General features: G+C 44.5%; 1 non-coding gene across 1 annotated transcript; it reads left to right on the forward strand.

The window, feature by feature from the left end:
- The first annotated feature begins 13,684 nt into the window (after nucleotides 1-13,684).
- On the forward strand, nucleotides 13,685-13,778 carry trnaf-aaa (transfer RNA phenylalanine (anticodon AAA)). Its single transcript has 2 exons — nucleotides 13,685-13,722; nucleotides 13,743-13,778. It is a non-coding gene; the product is annotated as a tRNA-Phe (tRNA).
- The last annotated feature ends 2,435 nt before the right edge of the window (nucleotides 13,779-16,213 follow it).

A 16,213-nucleotide genomic window follows, 5' to 3' on the forward strand; every position in this document is an offset into this window, starting at 1 on the left:
TCGCACTGACCAGTCATCTACCTGTGACCCTGACCCAGTCATCCCCTCCGGTCTGACAGGGGCATATGATGCAGCTCTGCATCTCACAATCTTTACATTCATCTAACAGTGCTCTCGCTCTCTAACTGTACAATGTGCTTGATGTTATGTAATTTATTCAAAGTTACCCGCTCTCTCGAAGACTCGGTGAACACAGTATCTCGTACAGTCGCCCCGGTGTCTTTATAATGCGGATATACAGTTTGATTTATCTTCATCTCCGGGAAACAAGTTTCTCGTTTGACCAGTGCCCATGACGAGTTTACGATCCCAAACACCATGTCTGCTTTTCTTATCACAGAAGTTGTGAACTCTGCTTTCTCTTTCCTAAATCATTTGTTTCTTCAATTGCTCTCGCTCTTCATTGTGTTTGCATTCGCACTGTTCTGACTGTCATTTATAAAGCAACGGAGTGACTCTCATCACTCTGATCACCCAAAATGAGAACCAAGTCAGATTGGTCGCTTTGGCCACCTTCAGGCTTGTGGAAGACTGACACTTCGTGCAGGTGCAATCAATCTTTTACTGCGGCTTTTCAGGGAAGAGGAACATCCTGTTTTGTGTCCAGAGCAGTCCACATCTCAGTTGTTTCGTCAGGAAAAGGCGGAGAGCTCGGAATGTGTCAGATGGATGGAAACATGGACCATGATTCTTCTGAACCCACAATGGGGTAGTTTGGAAGAAAAGTGCCAACCTAACAGAAATTTAGTTTGCTCTTACGTAGTTTTGTGATGGCGATGAAATTCGTTGTGCTGTGGATGATATATCCAGACCTCCGCAGTTCATGGTAAATCAGTTTGGAAGAGCTGCTGCGGCTCCAAATGAAGGATTTGCCCCGATAAGAACATTTGTTTCGATGTAAATATACGAACACAGGCAGAAGAAATGCATTCCAAAGATTCTTCGATTTTCATGTAGTGTTAGCAGTCGGGAAAAAAATAACAGCATTACCACCAACTAAAATGGTGAAATTGGTGACTAGACAGCAGCCAGCTCAGTTTGCTGTAATTGCCACAAGCAATAGGAAGACGAAGCCACTCAAATAACAACCGATATGTGCCCTACCCGGAATTCCGGCCGCTGCAAGGATCGGATAACAGATGCGGGCTACGTGGTAAATAGTTACATATACCATCTTCAGTAACGCGCTGCGAGCAGTTGTTCAAAGTTGTTTCAAATGCGCCGCGTACTGGCAAAATGCTTATGCAGCTTTTATATAGTAGAAGGGAGATCCACTGGGACAATCCGGGGAGCGACTCCTCACTCTAATCAGTCACAACCCACTGAACGAACACAATTAACTTTGTTTTTGCTCGTTATGACATTGTGAAATGTATCTTATTGCTCAATGAGTATGGACACTGCATTGTGAAACTTGTTCAATGTCCAGGTTGCAAGGTTTGTCCTAGACATGAGGTTTCTGTTGCTTGAATAAAGTTCTTCTGTTCATCAATCTTACTTGGAAATCGCCCCATGTGACCATAATCATTATAGCAGAGCAACACGTGAACTTGTAAAATGAGGGAACGGCTTAAATTTAGAATCTGAACGACTCACGCCACGGACTCGCTATTTCAGTCTCGAATGTCATCACCGCGAATGTTGTGTAAAATGGAAACATTTCTCAGGAACTTAGCTGTCTCTTCTGGCATAAATCCACCAAAATTGTTAATTTCAGAACTATCACTACTCCTCACCCACAAGTGAAGGAAACTACACCAGAGCCTAAATGTAGCGTAATGCAGACGGGGTAGGATTAGTGTTAGAGGATACAGGGGAATTTGTCACTTTGGTACCAGGGTACCAGCATGTGCAGGTAATCTTTAATCTAACTGAAATAACGGCGGCCGAATGGTGCTCACCTACAACAACAAAAAAATACTCACCTTCTAGGAAGACAATTAAGCAGGAGAGAGTTTAAGCCAGTAAAAACAATAGAAGGAAAAGAGGACTATTGGAATTAGTGGGAGCAGGTTATGCATCAGTGGTTGCAGCGATTAACACCCTAGACATAACAGAATTAGAAACCCAGATACAGTGTCTCCAGCAGAAAACACGGGATATTACTGGAGAAAATTACCAGAATCAGGCACAAATTTATCAGATTGGTGGAGATGCATTCCAGGTAACTCTGAATGCAGTTAAATTTCTGAAGCCCCTTCAAAATACAACAAATCTGATCATTGACCGCATGAACCTTATGTCTAAGAAAATACACGAAGCTGCGATCTGTGCTACATATGCTAGTTGGTTGCTTACCATGATTGGCACTAATTTATTAAACTTGATGCACATCAGATGCCAAATTGGGTCTCAGATGAGCAGCTAAATGAACGGGTCAGGGAAAGGGCGCCATTGTGACATATTAGAAGCCTCACAATAACCGACAGACTACTGGGTACCTGTGATGATGGAAAAGGAAGGTTTTATGCTGGAGCAGTATTCCACATTCGCCAACATGGAAATAATTCAACCTACCCTTTGAAAAGGGTTCACAATGTTGGCAAATATCATGAGGATACATGGATATCCTTAAGTAACCCACCAACACGTGATATTGTTATGAATAGTACTGGGGAAGGGGTAGATTTATCACGATGCCGTCAAGGGGGAGACCACAGGTCTTGTCCAGAAGAAATGACAAATCAGAAACTGTTCTTTGTCTATTTTCCCTGTGAATAATCAGTCTTCCTTACAATATGCATTGATGGGACAGACATATTATATAGCAACAGGAACTACAAGTTATACCAAGGGATGGAAACAATGCCCTTTGGAAAGTCACAATGTTGCCATAGGGATGTGACTTTAGACCTGACCATTGGAGGACGAACCTTGCCTCAGCCAGCTGAGACACAGTAATGAAGGAATACTTCAACATCCAACGTACTGATGCAGATAACTATCTGTGGGACTGTGTTTTTAGTGAATTGCCACCAGTTATACACTTGACTGCAGACTGGACACGTGTTGTGGAGGAGGCAAGGGAGATAATCCATCAATGGACTAAACACACTAAACTATTTAAAACACACGCTAGTAAGGCAAATGGACTACTGAGTGACCCAGGATTTTGGAGTAAATTTTGAAATTGGGGGACAAATATTCAAATACATCCATGGGTAAGAATAAGTAGTATCAAATGCTGCTGTAATACTAATTTTATGTACCCTGATAATTGCATTGCTCAATGTATATCAACTGAGAAGATGGAAGGCCGAACTAATGGGAAAAGTCGAGGACAATGCTTTCATGAAACAACAGAGACGATTGTGAATTTAGTTAGTAAATGTTAATATTTTTATAGAATATAAGTTTTGCACACCTGCTGCGTTCCATGGCAGTCCTCCAATGAGAGGAGGACAATGATCCTAAGATAAATATCTTTGCATCAAGAGGAGGGAGATGTTGGCCAAAAGAAACTGTAGTCTGACCCAGGACAGGAGAAGCAGACAGGTTACTTTGTTTCCCCCATTTTGTGGACTCTAAATAGTTTCTTGCTCTTGGATAATCTAATCAGAGCAACTGGATGTGGATACAGGGGCTCCAGGTAATGATCTGCTAAAGCAGAGACCATTCTCAAACAAATACCCACTTGTTATGTAAAGGGAATGGACTCGGAACTGATCCTTGGACAATCTAATCAGAGCAATACATCTGAGGCCATTCTCTGAGGAGTAGCTACTTGTTTTGTAGAATGCCAAACCTGCAATAGGTAATCTCGTTAGACTCTGTCTGGGTTGCCTCACTTAACTGGTTTGGACCAGTCAGAAGGTAAAGACACAAATACACAAGGCTGGAGCGGGCAGAACCATGAAACAATATTGGCTGTAGCCCTTTACAATGACCTAGGTAGGTCAGGTGACCTTGAGCCAATGGGATGGAGATCCAGTGGTTCAATTGATGAGGAACAGTATAACAGCGGACCCAACCACCGGGCCGCGGACCGGTACCGGGCCGCAAAGCATGCGCTACCAGGCCGCAAGGAATCGATATGGTTTGGCGATAGCAGTCAGCTGCACCTTTCCTCATTCCCTGTCACGCCCAGTGTTGAACTTGAACGCATGCGAGGTCATTATGCACGCGTCATCCATGTCAGCGCGGGAAGGAGATCAACTCCTCGAGCTTGCAAATGATGGAGGGCTGAAAAGTATGTTTGACATAACATCTCTGCCGGCATTCTGGATCAAAGTCAAGGCTAAATATCCTGAGATAGCCACGAAAGCACTGAAAACGTTGCTTCCATTTCCAACATATCTCTGCAATGAATGCACGAAAACTAAATTGCGGAATAGACTGGACATAAGGATCCTCCTTCGAGGATCGATGTCTCCCGTCACCCCTCGATAGGACCGTCTTGTTGCAGGAAAACAAGCCCAGGGCTCCCACTGATTCAGCGATATTGGTGTGTTGCAATGATTTTATTTGTTCATACGGGGAAAATATGTGCTGTGTGTTTAATATCCAAACGTTACTCAAAATGTTATGATGCTGTTGACTTATATAACCATATAACAATTACAGCACGGAAAGAGGCGACCTCTGCCCTGCTAGTCCGTGCCGAACGCTACTTTCACCTAATCCCACCGACCTGCACTCAGCCCATAACCCTCCATTCCTTTCCTGTCCATATACCTATCCAATTTTTCTTTAAATGATAATACCGAACCTGGTTCTACCACTTCTACTGGAAATTCGTTCAACACTTACTTCAAGCTCCCCTGATAATTGACTTATCGCTATATTCATGCGAGGAAAATATGCGCTGTGTGTTTAATATTAAATTCGTTAGATAAACCCTTTTAGAAAGGAAATTGAGTGTATTAGCCACTTATCGCCTATATTGCGCCCGTGATTAACGCACCCCGCCCCGAACAGTATCGCCAAAAACAATTTGTAGGAAAAAAAACATGCGCACTGGTGCCCGCGCAAGGCTTCATGGCCATTGTAGTCTTTCTCGGGTATTTGCCTGCTACTCCTGTCCGTTGGCAATCCTACCCGCCGCGTCGCACCCCCCCCCCCACCACCACGGTCGGCCGGTCCGCAAGAATATTGTCAATATGAAACCGGTCCGCAGTGCGAAAAAGGTTGGAGACCCCTGCAGTATAAGACTCAGGAGCTCCAAATAGACAGGGGCGATAACTCTCCAGCAGCCAGAGGCAAAGCATGGCTGATAAGGAGGACCCCACTGACACGTGGAGATCGGGATACGAGGAACGCCCGGCCAGCGTAGACTCCTTTCCTGGGTAATACCTTTTCTCTTCATTGACTGTTCATGGAGTGTCAGGGAATTCTAGTATGGTGCAAACAGAGACATTTGTGAACCTACGAGCTTTTAGTAGAAACAATAAAAGTTACTTGCCGGTAACTACAGATCCTCTGTGCCTCAATGATCAGTACTTTTAAGGGGTGATTGTTGTAACATAAGTAAGGCCCAAACCATCACGTGTAAAGTCTTCCACAACACTGAGGACATCTACACGTAGCGTTGTCACAGGAAAGCAGCATATCATCTGGGACCTCCCCCTTCTCAGGTCATGATCTCCTCTCGCTGCTGCCCTCAGGAAGAAGGTACAGCAGCCTTACGATGCACAGCACAGGTTCAGGAACAGCAATTACTCATCAGCGATCAGGATCTTGAACCAACGGAGATAACTTCACTCATCTTTGCTTGCCTTTTCTTTGAAATATTCCCACAAACTATGGACTCTTTTTCAAGGACTCTTCAACTCATATGCTCTAAATTTATTGATTATTCATTATTGTTATTATTTTTTGTATATGCACCGTTTGTAGTTTTTTTTGCACACTGATTGGTGCCGTCTTTCATTGATTCTATTGCGGTTATGATTCTATTATGGTTTCTTCAGCATGCGCACAAGAAAATGTATCTAAGGATTGTATATGATGATACATGTACTTTGATAACAAAGTTGTTTGTTCCCTCGGATTAATGGGTTAAAAACAAGATTCGCAATTGATGTCATCACCTCGAATACAATGATCGGATTGACTTTACCCGCCTATTCTGACACCATGGTTTACCTCAGAATATAAAACGTGGTGGCAGAAACCTTGAGCAGATTATTGGTAGCGGAAGACACCGCATCTGTCACATCAGAATTTGAAGTTGTCCACGTGTTACAACGGCTAGAGATATCGCACATCTAAAATCGCCTCATTAGGCAGTGGACCACCCGGTATCCTCACCTGTCGCAGAAAAAGAGCGCCCTCCATGTTTGCTATTTACAGGTCTGTCCCCCGAATTTACATCATTCACACATCAACAATATGAACTGAGGTTACAGGAGGACTGCATATTATTGGGCAGTCTCACCACCTGCCGCGCGATCTGTCCAATACCGTATATGTGTATTCAGTGATCTGCAAACACCTCCCCAGTTGTGGTTAGAAATAGCAAGATACTGTTGGTGAGTGGCTAAAATGGACACGGATATTAAACCTTACATACTATTCGCGTCAACTTTGACTTTTTGTGACCTTTGACCGCGGTGAAAACTCCCTAAACGCCGTTTTTTTTCCAGCCGAAATGTTATGACTTTTCCTAAAGTGACCCAAAATGCGCAAAAATGAAAAGATTAAAAAAAAAATAAACTTTTGTACAGGTGCTACAATTTTTGCAACACTGAAGCTGTTCCGGGTCACATTTTACCCGTGCCCAATGCAATGGCTATTGGTGGTCTAATATTACGCGGAACCCCTGAAAAGGTCACAGGTGCCTTGACCCTGCCGCGAGATCTGCATCTGCACGCACGTGGTGAGCTGAGCATCCATATTAGTGACGGCAGATATGGAAGCAAGACGTGGACTTTGTGTTCAGGAGGTAATTGATCAGCTGTTCAAAGATGAACACTCAGACAGAGAAGTTTCAGGGCAGGAGGACTACCCGGAGGAAGACTCTGATTGCAGCCCCTCAGACGAAGATGACTCCGAGAGAGAGGAGGAGGAAGCAAGGGAGTCATTTATGTCCAAGGACAACAAGATCTGTTGGTCCTCACTTCCATATGAGGCTGCAGCCAGGATGGCAGTGGAAACTGTCATCCAAATGACTCCAGGACCCACAAGGCTGGCTGCAGCACATGCATTTGACATTTAATCTACTTTCCTGCTCTCCTGGGAAGCCAGCTGTGGGAGGCCCGGAGAGAAAGCAAGGCAAGCACGCCGTGTTGAACATGACAGAAGGGCTGGAAGGACACAACGTGACCTGCGACAACTTCCTCAAGTCTCATGAGCTTGGTCAGGTGCTCCTGAAGAAGAAAATCACAATGGTGGGTACTGTGAGGGGGAACAAGCCGCAGCTACCACCTGCTCTGACTGAAATTAGGGGGAGAGACGTCTTGTCTTCTAAGTTTGCGTCCACCCATGACACCACAGTTGTGTCGGAAATGGCAATGAAGAACAAGAATGTGATCCTCATGAGCACTTTACATAAGGCTGCAGAGGGAAGCGATCAGGGGGAGAGAAAACCAGCCATCATCCTGGACTACAATGCCAACAAAGGCGGGGTTGATAACCTTGACAAAGTCACAAACACATACAGCTGCAGGAGGAGAACAGCCTGCTGGCTTCTCGCGATATTTCATAACATCATTGATATTTCCACATACAATGCTTTTGTCATCTGGAGTGACCTGAGCCCTACCTGGAGGGCAAGCAAGAGGAACTGGAGGAGGTTCTTTTTGGAGGAGCTTGGAAAGGCCCTTGTGACTCCTTCTATGCAAAGGCGAGTACACCTACCCGCACAGCATTCTCAGCAGAAGTGGTAAGGACAGTGCAGCAACCTGAACTTGGCCCTGCTCAACAAGGCCTACAAGAGGCCAAGAAAAAGAGGGACAAAAGAGAAGGAGTTTCAACTTCTGCCCTGCAAAAAAAAAGGACTTCAAAACATCAACTACTTGCAGCAAATGTGGTAGACTCATATGCAAGGGCCACACGCGCAAGGTTTCCCACTACTGCTTTCAATGCAAAGACTAGTTTGCAAATAGCAACTACATTGTTGTTTAGTTTGTTGGTTAAATGTTATTTAATGTTGAATTAATAGTTAATAGTTACAATTAAATAGTAGTTTGTAGGACCTTTTTATGATATGGCAGTGAACACAATGCTTGCTGGTTGTAATGGTTACAAACGGTAAAATAATTAAGGTTATATAATAAACCCCACAATTCCAGGATGTCCATGCCATTTTCAGTTTCAATAAAAATATATTTAGTTCCTTATGGCTGATATGCTTTCATGTCCGTTGTAAAATAGAACATTATATTGTGTGATAGTGTATGTTTTTTATCCAACGACAATTGCTGTAAAAACTACAAAAAATACAATGTCCCTCATCTCTGATACATTAATTAAGGTTTAATCACACTTTTATTCATGTCAGATAGGCTATTTTGACATTGTAAATGGATCGATGGCTCAAAATTTAGTATAGACACTTGTTATAGGGGGATTCTTGGGCCAGGGTCAAAATTGACCCTGACCATACTGGGAAGGAATAAAATCTGAACAGTATGTAAGGGTTAAAGATAACACATTTCTTTAATATTTCAAGCAAGATTACTTTTTCATTTCATCTTTTACAGTTTCAAAGTAACAAAAAAGGAAAATTGCCCGAAACAAAAGTTTGGCACCCTGCATGGTCAGCACCTAGTAACACCCCCTTCGGTAGTATCACAGCTTGTAAACGCTTTCTACAGCCAGCTAAGAGTCTTTCAATTCTTGTTTGGGGGATTTTCGCCCATTCTTCCTTGCAAAAGGCTTCTAGTTCTGTGATATGCCTAGGTCGTCTTGCATACACTGCTCTTTCGAGGTCTATCCACAGATTTTCGATGATGTTTCGGTCAGGGGACTGTGATGGCCATGGTAAAACCTTCAGCTTGCTCCTCTTGAGGTAGTCCTTTGTGGATTCTGAGGTGTGTTTAGGATGATTATCCTGTTGTAGAAGCCATCCTCTTTCCATCTTCAGCTATTTTTTTTTTTTTTTACAGACGGTGTGATGTTTGCTTCCAGAATTTGCTGTTATTTAATTGAATTTATTCTTCCCTTTACCAGTGAAATCTTCTCCGTGCTGCTGGCTGCAACGCAAGCCCAAAGCATGATCGATCCACCCTCGAGCTTAACAGTTGGAGAGGTGTTCTTTTCATGAAATTCTGCACTTTTTCTCCCCCTCCAAACATACCGTTCCTCATTATGGCCAAAACGTTCTATTTTAAATTCATCAGTCCACAGGACTTGTTTCCAAAATGCATCAGGCTTGTTTAGATGTTCCTTTGGAAACTGCTGACATTGAATTTTGTGGTGAGGACGCAGGAAAGGTGTTTTTTTGTGATGACTCTTTCATGACGGACATATTTGAGCAGGTGTCGCTGCATAGCAGAACAGTGCACCACTACTCCAGAGTCTCCTAAATCTTCCTGAAGGTCTTTTGCAGTCAAACGGGGGTTTTGGTTTGCCTTTCTAGCAGTTCTCTCGGAAATTTTTCTTGGTCTTCCAGACTTCAACATGACTTCCACCGTTCCTGTTAACTGACATTTCTTAATTACTTTACGAACTGAGGAAACGGCTACCTGAATATGCTTTGCTATCCTCTTACAGCGTTCTCTTGCTTTGGGGGCATCATTTATTTTAATTTTCAGAGTGATAGGCAGCTGCTTAGAGGAGCTCATTGCTGCTGATTGTTGGGACAAGGTTTGCGGAGTCAGGGTATTTATAAAGCTTTGAAATTTGCGTCACATGGGCTTTTTCTAACGAGGACTGTGAATAAGTCCTAGCCCTGACAAGCTAATTAAGGTCTCAGACCTTGGTAAAAGTTATCTGACAGCTCAAATCTCTTGAACTGCTGAAAATTTTACATGGTGCACCTCCCTTCTTTCACTCTAAAATTGTACAAAACAAAAATACACTAATCTTGCTTAAAATGTTGAACAGAAAGTTTCATCTGTACTTTATGACTTTTGGAGATCAGTTCATCTTCTACTCATTTAAATATTCACAGTAACAGTAATCTTGACCAGGGGTGTCCAAACTTCTGCATGCTACTGTATCTATCTATCTATTCATCTGTCTGGCTGCCTGTCCGCTGCTGTATGTTTTTGTCTGTTTGTCCCTCTAACTATATGTCGTTCATCTGCTGCTGTGTCAGATATTGCGAATTTGATCGAGCGGAATTCTCATGGAGATTATCAATGAGAAGCACTTGTGGAATTTGGGAAATGATTATTTTGTCAGTCTTACTGGACCGATGTACAAAGGCACGCTGAATGTCATGATCCATTAGCCAGCGGGTCGGTAGCTAGCAATCTCTCGCTCGGTGGCCCAGATTTAAGGGCATTGATGCTGTATTATTGGACGGACCTAGAGTGCAAAAGCTAGGTGAAGGTTCAAATGATCTGGCTGAGAAAATGAAGAGCTCTTTGCCCGAATGTGGCGTCTGGACATGCAAGTAACAACGTACAAAGAAAGATGCAAGAGAGGATGAAGATTAACATCAAATACCTTGCAGTTCCCAACAAAGGAAGAGCTCCAGCGTCATCTTCCCAACATAACAAAGGCTGCTATCGAAGTCTCGGCACTATATTTCGCCGGAGAATGGCTAGATGCCGCTGTTCCTTTAAGATTCAGACTCCAATTGTTGCCTACCACCTTCATTCATGGAAAGTCTGTACTTAAAGTTCGCCTACTCACTACTCAGTGCTGACTTTTTCTCCAACATCCATAGCTCTGTGCTCACATTCGCATCATCATAAGGCTCCTCATTCCCATATCTCCCCATCTTTCCATCCCCACATCCGGTACAGTAGCAACTATTATGTACCCCTAGGGTGCACATTTTCTGTGGGCTCTCACTTTAAAACGTCGGGAGTAATGAGTAATGAGTAATGAGTAATAAGTAATGAGTAATGAGGAGCTAGCGCAGCGCGCCGCGCGTGCGCAGCCCTCCAGTGAAAAATGATATTGTATCCGTTAAATAGGGGCCGTGACAATTCTGATTTGATGGAGACAGACGTGAAAATACATAGGAACATCTGGAGAAATTTCTGCAACGCCAGTTCTCTGCTGTTGTTTCTGCGCGATAGGGAATTTTCCGGAGGGAAGGCATCAAATCCCCGGCATTGCCTACTGTTGGCGACCGAGATTGAGGTCGAATCGTTCGGATAGAGATGACGCTCAGTACTCGGTGTCGGAGAGCTGATCGGAGGCTTGAAGTTTTCGGATGACTCAGAGTCGGACTGTGGTCGGGCACAGCAGGGAGAGTTTTTCTTCCCTCTGCCGTCTGCGTGAGATGTGGGACATTTGAAAGACTTTGAACTTTTTACTGTGCTCATGGACTTCTTCATCAAGTTATGGTATTGTTGCACTTTTGTAACTATATGTTATATTTATGTGGTTTTGTTAGATTTTTCAGTCTTGGTCTGTCCTGTGTTTTGTGATATCACACCGGAGGAAATATGGTATCATTTCTTAATGCATGCACTACTAAATGACAATAAAAGAGGACTGCCTGTCTTCATAATCTAACTTCTGGACAGCGAGCTGCTCCAGAGAGAGAGAGAGAGAGAGGAGAGAGAGAGAGAGAGAGAGGGAGGGAGGGAGAGAGAGGGAAAGGGAGAGGGAGAGAAAGAGAGAGAGGGGGTGGAGGTATTGGATGGACAATCGATGTTGTGGTGTTTATACGAACCCTAAAGCGTGTTTAGGCTTATACAAGGACGCTGCCTGCTTGTGAGCTCCTATAGAGAGAGCGAGAGCAACGAGCAGCTGGTGAGTTGTCATGGTGACCGAGGGCGGCATTGTTTGATGGACGGCTGGTGTTCAGAATGTTTGGATAAGTTCGCTGGTTGTTAGCCAAACACACATGGTTTTGGACACTGGGTGAGCTTGTGTGCCCACAGAAGGGTGGGTTTTGGAGGATCGATCAGCAGCTCTCTCAGTGTGGAAAAGGAGTGACCGGTGGGAAGTTATCAGTGTGACAACTCTTGCCTGGGTTGATAGCTTTAGCACAGAAGACGGTCTCTTTTTTTGTGGTCACATTCGGTGACTTTAAAGGAAGAGAAGCGGGGAGTGGAAGGTTTGAAACAGAAGAAACCTAGTGACAAAGAGGTCACTGTTTGGACTCTCTCTCTAAGTAGCCCGTAAGGGTGAGTTTGAGTTCCATTCGAATGCGAAGGTGTGGTTATGACTTAGTTAATCCACAAGAGTGGGTTCTCTGGTGAGGGGAGTACCCTTGTGAATACCACTTGTGTGTTACCCTTGTTTGTGTGTGGTAGTTCACTGAAGAAAGGCACCCCTGTGGCCAATCAGTGTCGGAGTTATTTGTATGAAGTGGAAATGGATGAGTGGCTATCACGTTGTGTGTTTGGGGTTGGTTCCCTTGAAGAGGGTCCCCTTAGTGATAAACTACTACTGGTGATAATCCATACGTTGATTCTGTTAGAGTGTCCTGTGGCCACCACTTTGAGATGTCCCGTAGCTGAATTCGGGTGTGGTACCACTTTTGTTGAAATGATATTTGTTGAGATCACTGTCGGTGGTACTTCCTGTGCGGAGTGGAACAACGTCAGATATAAAACCTACTACTATTGTTATCTGTATTGCTGTCGTGGAATCTGTGGAATATCGACGTAATTGTCTTCTCATAACATTCGCCTTTTGGATTACAAACATCTCTGTCTCATCACCTATTCCGTGGATGAAATGAACTTTCGTACTTTATCATCTCAAGACTCTAAGCCTTGTTTCCCCCAAGCTCAATAGTTTGGGAGTTATATACTACACACACACAGACACACACAGACACACGCAGGCACACACAGACACACACAGACACACACACACACACACACACACACACACACACACACACACACACACTCACACACACATATATACATACACATAACACTGTTAACTTTAGTTTATCTTGCTTAAGTTACTATAGTAAAAGTACATACTAATAAAATAGTGTTTTTAACAGCAATACCTGACTCGAGGTGTGCTCCATTTCTGCTGGTTCTTTAAATCCGTTACGGGGTACGTAACACAACTAACACCCCCCCCCCCCCGCCCCCGGCAATGAAGTATAGCCGCTGTCTCGCCTTCTTTTTAACTGCTTCGATATGTTGGGACGATGTCAAGTCCTCTGAGATCTTGACACCCAGGAACTTGAAACTGCTTCCTCTCTCCACTTCTGATCCCTCTATGAGGATTGGTATCTCTCTCCTTCCTGAAGTCCACAATAAGCTCTTTCGTCTTACCGACGTTCAGTGCAGGGTTGTTGCTGTGACACCACTCAACTAGTTGGCATATCTCGCCCCTGTAAGCCCTCTCGTATCCATCTGAGATTAGACCAACGATGTTTGCATCATCAGCAAATTTATGGGTGGTATTTGATGCGCACAGTTGATGACTCGATGTGCACGTGGATCTAGGGATGATCGAGTGATATGGACATGGTAGGACGGAGGGATTAGTGTTTGAGTGTCTTTCATTTGCTTTTTAGCTGAAATGGCAAAACATTGTGGGCCGAACGGCCTTTTCTCGTGCTGTATAACTTTATGCTCTATGATATCTTTACATTTCTTCCATTTTTTTCTTTCCAATATGAAAAACCACGTGTTTGCAGCGCTGGGCTCTAGTGGCGCAATCGGTTAGCGCGCGGTACTAAAATGGCAGTACACGGCGGAGAAATGCCGAGGCAGTGAGTTCCAGCCTCACCTAGAGCACTTGTGATTTTAATGCTTAAAACGTCCAGGTGAGTGGGGGTTTCTCAAGCTGAGCATTCAGCTGAAATGTTACATTTGATTTTGTGCTTGTGAGAGGCCCTGCTTATTATTTGTATTTAACTTCGAATGTCAGTCTGGACTCTGAGTATTGAGGAGTCTGATGGCTTGGGGGAAGTAACTGTTGCACATTCTGGTTGTGAGAGCCCGAATGCTTCAGTACCTTTTGCCGGATGGCAGGAGGGAGAAGACTTTGTATGAGGGCTACGTGGGGTCCTTCACAATACTGTTAGCTCTGCGGGTACAGCGTGTGGTGTAAATATCTGTAATAGCAGGAAGAGATACCCCGATGATATTCTCAGCTGACCTCACTATCGCCTGCAGGGTCTTGCGATCCGAGACGGTACAATTCCCGAACCAATCAGTGATGCAGCTGCTCAGGGTGATCTCGATACATCCTCTGTGGAATGTGGTGAACATGGGAGGGAAGCTGTATGTCTAATCCTGGAAATTTGTGATAGGACGATGCGATGGAGCTTCAGTCTGACTCTGAAACGAGGAGTGTCTGATGGGACTGCGTCGAGGGACCTTCATGTTGTGTCTGATGCAGGGAGTAGAAACATAGAAACATAGAAAATAGGTGCAGGAGTAGGCCATTTGGCCCTTCGAGCCTGCACCGCCATTCAGTACGATCATGGCTGATCATCCAACTCAGAACCCTGCACCTACCTTCTCTCCATACCCCCGAACCCTTTAGCCACAAGGACCGTATCTAATTCCCTCTTAAATATAGCCAATGAACTGGCCTCAACTGTTTTCTGTGGCAGAGAATTCTACAGATTCACCACTCTCTGTGTGAAGAAGTTTTTCCTCATCTCGGTCCTAAAAGGCTTCCCCTTTATTCTCAAACTGTGACCCCTCATTCTGGACTACCCCAAATTCGGAAACAATCTTCCTGCATCTAGCCTGTCCAATCCCTTTAGAATTCTATACGTTTCAATGAGATCCCCCCTCAATCTTCTAAATTCCAGAGAGTACAAGCCTAGTCGATCCAGTCTTTCATGACATGTGTAGCCCCCCTGGCCACCCTCAGGGTCGCTCGGCTCGCTGTCATCTAGGGAAACAGCCTCGGCCCCGCCAAACTGGGTAATTCGTTTGTGTGGATGCTGTGTGATGTACCCCACCCCACCCAAATAACAGACACTACACCAGATGCAATTAAATGATTTACAGTTTATAGATATTACTGGAACTATATAATTAAAAGAGAATAAAATATAAAAGGAAAATAAAAGGCGCCACACTTATCAAAGTTCAATCTCTTCGTGCACAAAAACCGTTGGAGCTCAAGGACCTTCTTCTTCACCCTGCGACCCCCTCGGACCACCTCGACCGGCCGCCTGGGACCAACAACGGTGGTCAACCAGACGCTCCATACGAGTCCGTCTCCGTCTCCGTCTCCTCGCCGAACGTCCCGCTCGGGGTCCGACCCCGTTAGCGGACTCACAGCACCTGGTCCATCCTCTGTCTCGCTCTCCCGCCTTCTGCCCCAAAACCCCTCGCAAACAGTATCTTCAAATACACCAAAACCATAACAACTATCCCAATTGGTTAATAGCACCCTCTTATCACCCTCTAAACCGCAATAAACTGCTAGCGCAAACATTCTCAGCGTTAAAGCACAACAAAGCCGCATTCCCCAGATTAACATAACAAAAACGCCATTTTAATTAGCCTTCGCAGTAACATAAAAATCGAAACCCCCTTACACTTGAAAGTCCTGCCATCCCAGGAATCAATCTGGTGATCCTGCTTTGTATTCCCTTTATGGCAAGAATGTTTTTCCTCAGATTAGGGGACCAAGACTGCACACAATACTCCAAGTGTGGTCTCACCAAGGCCTTGAACAACCGCAGCAGTACCTTCCTGCTCCTGTACTCGAATCCTCTTGCTATGAATGTCAGCATACCATTCACCCTTTTCACCGCCTGCTGTACCTGCATACCCACTTTCAATGACTGGTGTATAATGACACCCAGGTCTCGTTGCACCTCCCCTTTTCCTAATCGGCCACCATTCAGATAATAATCTGTTTTCCTATTTTTGCCACCAAAGTGGATAACCTCACATTTATCCACATTAAATTGCATCTGCCATGAATTTTCCCACTCACCCAACCTATCCAAGTCACCCTGCATCCTCTTAGCATCCTCCTCACAGCTAACACTGCTGCCCAGCTTCGTGTCATCCGCAAACTTGGAGATGCTGCATTTAATTCCTTCGTCGAAGTCATTAATATATATTGTAAACAACTGGGGTCCCAGCACTGAGCCTTGCGGTACCCCACTAGTCACTGCCTGCCATTCTGAAAAGGTCCCGTTTATTCCCACTCGTTGCTTCCTGTCTGCCAAGCAATTCTCTATCCACATCAATACCAT

This window comes from Mobula birostris, chromosome 13 (assembly GCF_030028105.1).
Source record: "Mobula birostris isolate sMobBir1 chromosome 13, sMobBir1.hap1, whole genome shotgun sequence".
Lineage (NCBI taxonomy): Eukaryota > Metazoa > Chordata > Chondrichthyes > Myliobatiformes > Myliobatidae > Mobula > Mobula birostris.